This window comes from Lathyrus oleraceus, chromosome 1, assembly GCF_024323335.1.
Source record: "Lathyrus oleraceus cultivar Zhongwan6 chromosome 1, CAAS_Psat_ZW6_1.0, whole genome shotgun sequence".
NCBI classification, from domain to species: domain Eukaryota; kingdom Viridiplantae; phylum Streptophyta; class Magnoliopsida; order Fabales; family Fabaceae; genus Lathyrus; species Lathyrus oleraceus.
Genome location: NC_066579.1, coordinates 29906817 through 29914395, shown reverse-complemented (window position 1 = coordinate 29914395; position 7579 = coordinate 29906817).

The following is a 7579-nucleotide window of genomic DNA, read 5'->3' as shown; positions in this document are numbered from 1 at the left end:
AATTTAATTAAATAATTTGGAATATTATTGGATTATTATTATTATTATTGGAATAAAAGTTGGAATTAGAAAAGGTCCCATTTGGTAAAAAGAGGTTTTCACGTGAAAACAGAAAAACGACTCAAAAGTGGAAAAGGAAAAAGGGCAAAGAGCCAGAGAACAAGGGTTGAAGAGAGGAAGAGCTCGAAGCTAAAGGATTGCCGGATTAACTCAGGTAAGGGGGGTTTATCATCGTTTAATGGGTATTATAGGATAACATGTAATGGGTAGTGATAAACCATTGATTTGACTCTGATTAGAATGATGTATGTCGAAATTTGTGAAGTATTGGATGAACGAAATTTGGATTATGGTTGAAGGAAAATTCGTAAGGATTAGATGGAATAATGTTAGAATTTGTGAAATTGAATAGGGTATGATTTGTGTTAGATGATATGAACGAATACTGTGAAAAATTGGACTGTGGAAGGTTAGATCTGAGAAAATTCGTAGCAGAGAAAACCATAGCAGATCTGGAAATTCTGGTTTCTGGTCATACGCGTATGGCACTAGGCAATACGCGTATGAGATGGTCTGGTACGCGTATGGCACTAGGCAATACGCGTATGGATGAGGAAGATGATGTTTTGAACGTAGTTTGGTCTCTGTTGGTACGCGTATGGGGAAGTGATACGCGTAGCATACGCGTATGAGATGGTGTTACACGTATGGGATTTGGTCAGGAGATGGGCCATACGCGTATGGGACTATGCAATACGCGTATGGGCAGATTTGTGATTTTTCTGGGCTGTTGTTATGCAGTTTTTGGTTGTTCAGCTGAGTAATGTAATTTGGCTGATGTATGATATAGTAGGGATCATTTCCCGTTGTTTTGAGCAGTATAGGTATTAGTAGAGTGTGCTAATACTGTGATTATTAATTGGCATGACATGATATGATTTTGTGATAATATGCTGATGATGTATGATTGTATGCATAATGCTGTGAATGTATGTATTATGTGGAATGGACTGTTTATGGCTTAGAGTGTGAGCATATGTCCATTTTGGACTGTTGTTGATGTTGCATGACTAAGTGATTTAGCTTGCATATTGTGGCCTTTATGGTGGTAGCTAATTCCCATGGTGAGGAATTAGTGAGTGAATTATTTTGGATTGTTGTTGATGTTTGCATGCTAGGTGATTAGCGTGCATAGCATAGCCCTTGGGGTGGTAGCTAATTCCCATGGTGAGGAATTAGTGAGTGAGTCACTAGGTCTCAAATGAGTGGGACTAGTGAGCTTGGTAGCCGTATCTGGATTTGATCGGTGAGGTTGAACTATATGTTCACGAATAGTCGGTACCGCATGCATGGAGTCTCATTGCATAATGTATGTATGGCGTATAATATGAATGGATGTATTCCAATATTATACGTATGTTTTGTGGTTGTGTTGAGTTGAGTATGATGATGATGATGATGATTATGAGTTGATATTGCCGTTGCTGAATATGTGTTATGATTAGGGTGATGAAATGTGTTAATTTACTTAACATTACATGATATTTTATAATGCTTATTATATCGATTGAGGAACTCACCCTTACAACTATTTTTCAGGTAACGAGCAGTGATTGAGTAGAAGCTAGTACTTGGAGTCTAGTGTAGTTCCTTAGTGGGTCATGCTCTGGTAGATGTAACATCGGGACGGGATGTTTTACCTTATTCTCATTGTTGGTTGTTGAATGATCTTACATGTAAAGTGTTACATGGTTTGCATGATTGATAGATCTCTATCCGCTGCGTATTGTGCAATGTTTTATTTTGATAAATAAATGAGTATGACCAGATATTTTGGAACATGGTGTGAAGTGTCAAGTGTGACACCCTTAATTGCATACTTACTCTGATTTATATTTTGTTGATTTAATTAATTATTGGGGTATTTTAGAAGGGTGTTACATTAGTGGTATCAGAGCATAGTCGGTCGAGTCGAGTCGTAATTATTCTGTTCCCCTGTACGGGATAGGTGTTGTGTAACCCTATCAGTACTTATTGTTTTAGCTTGTTGGGTTTTCAGAATAGAGATGGCTGGAAGAGGTAGAGACGATGCTGCGATTGCTGAGGCTCTGGGTATGCTAGCTGGAGTACTTGGAGGAAACCCGAATGTTGTGGGAATGGGAGCTGCTCGTCAACTGAGTGAGTTCCAGAAGAACAATCCTCCAATGTTCAAGGGAGCATACGATCCAGATGGCGCTCAGAAGTGGTTGAAGGAGATCGAGAGGATCTTCCGAGTGACTGAGTGTGCCGATAACCAGAAGGTCAGGTTCGGTACGCATATGCTGTCAGAGGAAGCAGATGATTGGTGGGTTGCTACCCGCACTGAGTTGGAAGCTGCTGGGAATGCTGAGATCACTTGGGCGGTGTTCAGAGAGAGATTTCTGAGGAAGTACTTTCCAGAGGATGTCAGAGGAAAGAAAGAGATAGAGTTCCTAGAATTGAAGCAGGGTAACCGGTCTGTTACTGAGTATGCTGCTAAGTTCACAGAGCTGTCGAAGTATTACACTCCCTATGATGAGGCTACTGGGGAATTCTCGAAATGTGTGAAGTTTGAGAACGGGTTACGTCCCGAGATTAAGCAGGCTATTGGGTATCAACGGATTAGAGTGTTTTCTGATTTGGTTGACTGTTGCAGGATTTTTGAACAGGATACCAAAGCCAGAGCGGAGAGCTATCAGCAGAGGGTTGATAGGAAAGGCAAGAATCAGAATGATCGTGGGAAACCGTATGCAGCTGGCAAAGGTTTCCAGAGACAGAGTGGGATGAAGAGGCCTAGTGGGGGAGACTCTAGTGCCCCTGCTAAGTGTTACAGATGTGGTCAGGCTGGACATCGTGTCCATGAGTGTACCAGTGCTGAGAGGAAGTGTTTCAAGTGTGGAAAAGGTGGTCATTTGGCTGCAGAGTGTCGGTCGAAGACTGTGACTTGTTTCAACTGTGGAGAGTTGGGTCATATTAGCCCACAGTGTCCTAAGCCGAAGAAAGAGAACCAGTCGGGAGGCAAGGTCTTTGCTTTATCGGGTTCTGAGACTTCTGCAGATGATCGTTTGATCCGAGGTACGTGTTATATTAATGGCTTTCCTCTTGTAGCTATTATTAACACAGGTGCGACTCATTCCTTTATATCTTTGGATTGTGCTGTGAAACTTAAATTAGAGATATCTGAGATGCATGGAAGTATGGTGATTGATACTCCTGCGAAGGGTTCAGTGACTACTACTTCAGTTTGTTTAGCTTGCCCTTTGAGTATTTTTGGTAGAGACTTTGGGATGGACCTTGTGTGTCTTCCACTAGTACAGATTGATGTTATCCTGGGTATGAACTGGTTGGTGTTTAACCGAGTTTATATCAACTGTTTTGATAAGACTGTGATCTTTCCTGAGATTGAGGAAGAAAAGAGTTTGTTTCTATCAGCGAGGCAAGTGAATGAGGCAGTAGTAGATGGGGCAGAGTTGTTTATGCTGTTAGCGACCTTGGAGGCTAAAGATAAACTGGTGATTTGCGATCTAACCGTGGTGTGTGATTTTCCTGATGTGTTTCCTGAAGAAGTGAATGAATTACCGCCAGAGCGCGAAGTTGAGTTCTCGATTGATTTGGTACCTGGTACTAGGCCGATATCGATGGCTCCGTACCGTATGTCTGCTGTTGAGTTAACTGAATTGAAAAGTCAGTTGGAAGATCTGTTGGATAAGAAATTTATTCGTCCGAGTGTGTCACCGTGGGGTGCACCAGTGTTATTGGTTAAGAAGAAAGAAGGTACTATGAGGTTGTGTGTGGACTATAGGCAACTGAATAAAGTGACGATTAAGAATCGGTATCCTTTGTCGAGGATTGATGATTTGATGGATCAGTTGGTTGGTGCGAGTGTGTTCAGCAAAATAGATTTGAGATCTGGGTATCATCAGATACGTGTGAAAACTGAGGATATTCAGAAGACTGCTTTCAGAACAAGGTATGGACATTATGAGTATTCTGTAATGCCTTTTGGTGTGACGAATGCGCCTGGAATATTTATGGAGTATATGAATAGGATTTTCCATCCGTACCTAGACAAGTTTGTTGTGGTGTTTATTGACGATATTTTGGTGTATTCGAAATCTGAAGAAGAGCATGCTGAACATTTGAGAGTGGTTTTAGGAGTTCTACGAGAAAAGAAGTTATTTGCTAAACTGTCCAAGTGTGAATTTTGGTTAGAAGAGGTTAGTTTTCTTGGTCATGTGATTTCAAGAGGTGGTGTTGCTGTTGATCCTTCTAAGATAGAAGTGGTATCTAAGTGGGAAGCTCCGAAGTCAGTTTCTGAGATAAGGAGTTTTCTTGGTTTGGCAGGTTATTATAGGAAGTTCATCGAGGGATTTTCTAAGTTGGCGTTACCGTTGACGATGTTGACTAGAAAGGGGCAAGCGTTTGTTTGGGACTCAAAATGTGAAGAAGGTTTCCAAGAGTTAAAGAGAAGGTTGACTACTGCTCCTATTCTGATATTACCGAGTCCATCGGAACCATTTGAGGTTTACTGTGATGCTTCATTGTTGGGTTTGGGTGGTGTTTTGATGCAGAATAAGCAGGTTATAGCTTATGCTTCGAGACAGCTGAGGGTTCATGAGAGGAACTATCCGACACACGATTTAGAGTTGGCAGCTGTGGTATTTGTTCTGAAGTTATGGAGGCATTACTTGTACGGGTCAAGATTTGAGGTTTTCAGTGACCATAAAAGTTTAAAGTATTTGTTTGATCAGAAAGAGCTGAATATGAGACAGAGGAGATGGTTAGAGTTTCTGAAGGATTATGACTTTGGTTTGAATTACCATTCGGGTAAAGCAAACGTAGTGGCTGATGCATTGAGTCGGAAATCATTGCATATGTCTATGTTAATGGTTAAAGAATTGGATTTAGTTGAACAGTTTAGAGACTTGAGTTTGGTGTGTGAGAGTACTCACAATAGTGTTAAACTGGGAATGTTGAAGTTAACGAGTGGTATTCTGGATGAGATTAGAGAAGGTCAGAAATCCGATGTGCTTTTGGTTGATAAGTTGACTCTAGTGAATCAAGGTCAAGGTGGTGAATTCAGAGTTGATGAGAATGGTGTTTTGAAATTTGGTAATCGGGTGTGTATTCCGGATGTTACCGAACTTAAGAAGAGTATTCTTGAGGAAGGACATCGTAGTGGCTTGAGTATTCATCCTGGAGCTACGAAGATGTATCATGATTTGAAAAAGTTATTTTGGTGGCCGGGAATGAAAAGAGAAATTGCGAGTTTTGTTTATTCTTGTTTGACTTGTCAGAAGTCGAAGATTGAGCATCAGAAGCCGCCTGGGCTAATGCAACCGTTGGCTATTCCAGAGTGGAAGTGGGATAGTATCAGTATGGATTTTGTTTCTGGTTTACCGAGGACAATTAAGAATTTTGAAGCTATTTGGGTGATTGTAGATAGATTGACGAAATCGGCTCATTTCATTCCGATCAGAATGGATTATCCGTTAGAGAGATTAGCCGAGTTGTATATTGAGAGAATTGTAAGTTTGCATGGTATTCCGTCGAGTATTGTTTCGGACAGAGATCCTAGATTTACATCGAAGTTCTGGGAAGGTTTGCAGAGGGCTTTGGGAACTAAGCTGAGATTGAGTTCTGCATATCATCCGCAGACTGATGGTCAGACTGAGAGGACGATTCAGTCACTGGAGGATCTTTTGAGGGCTTGTGTTTTGGAAAAGGAGGTGCTTGGGATTGTTATCTACCTTTGATTGAGTTTACCTACAACAATAGTTTTCATTCGAGCATTGGTATGGCACCGTTTGAAGCTTTGTATGGTAGGAGATGTCGGACGCCTTTATGTTGGTATGAGTCCGGTGAGAGTGCTGTGGTTGGACCGGAGATTGTTCAACAGACTACGGAAAAGATTAAGATGATTTAGGAGAAGATGAGAATTGCTCAGAGTCGTCAGAAGAGTTATCACGACAAGAGAAGGAAGTCACTTGAGTTTCAAGAGGGGGATCATGTGTTTCTTCGTGTTACTCCGATAACTGGGGTTGGTCGAGCTTTGAAGTCGAAGAAGTTGACACCTCGATTTATTGGTCCTTATCAGATTTTGGAGAGGATAGGGGAGGTAGCCTATCGTATCGCTTTACCGCCGTCACTTGCGAATTTGCATGAGGTTTTTCATGTGTCTCAGTTGAGGAGGTACATTCCTGATCCGTCGCATGTAGTCCAAATAGATGATGTACAGGTGAGAGATAACCTGACTGTTGAAACATCACCTATGAGGATCGATGATCGAGAGTTGAAGCAGTTGCGGGGTAAAGAGATTGCTTTGGTAAAGGTAGCTTGGGGAGGACCAGCAGGTGGCAATGTGACTTGGGAACTTGAGAGTCAGATGAAGGAGTCTTATCCGGAGTTATTCGCTTGAGGTATGTTTTCGAGGACGAAAACTCTTTTAGTGGGGGAGAATTGTAACACCCCGATAAAAATAAGATAATTATTTAATTTAAGTTAATATTATATTTATTAATTTAATTAAATAATTTGGAATATTATTGGATTATTATTATTATTATTGGAATAAAAGTTGGAATTAGAAAAGGTCCCATTTGGTAAAAAGAGGTTTTCACGTGAAAACAGAAAAACGACTCAAAAGTGGAAAAGGAAAAAGGGCAAAGAGCCAGAGAACAAGGGTTGAAGAGAGGAAGAGCTCGAAGCTAAAGGATTGCCGGATTAACTCAGGTAAGGGGGGTTTATCATCGTTTAATGGGTATTATGGGATAACATGTAATGGGTAGTGATAAACCATTGATTTGACTCTGATTAGAATGATGTATGTTGAAATTTGTGAAGTATTGGATGAACGAAATTTGGATTATGGTTGAAGGAAAATTCGTAAGGATTAGATGGAATAATGTTAGAATTTGTGAAATTGAATAGGGTATGATTTGTGTTAGATGATATGAACGAATACTGTGAAAAATTGGACTGTGGAAGGTTAGATCTGAGAAAATTCGTAGCAGAGAAAACCATAGCAGATCTGGAAATTCTGGTTTCTGGTCATACGCGTATGGCACTAGGCAATACGCGTATGAGATGGTCTGGTACGCGTATGGCACTAGGCAATACGCGTATGGATGAGGAAGATGATGTTTTGAACGTAGTTTGGTCTCTGTTGGTACGCGTATGGGGAAGTGGTACGCGTAGCATACGCGTATGAGATGGTGTTACGCGTATGGGATTTGGTCAGGAGATGGGCCATACGCGTATGGGACTATGCAATACGCGTATGGGCAGATTTGTGATTTTTCTGGGCTGTTGTTATGCAGTTTTTGGTTGTTCAGCTGAGTAATGTAATTTGGCTGATGTATGATATAGTAGGGATCATTTCCCGTTGTTTTGAGCAGTATAGGTATTAGTAGAGTGTGCTAATACTGTGATTATTAATTGGCATGACATGATATGATTTTGTGATAATATGCTGATGATGTATGATTGTATGCATAATGATGTGAATGTATGTATTATGTGGAATGGACTGTTTTATGGCTTAGAGTGTGAGCATATGTCC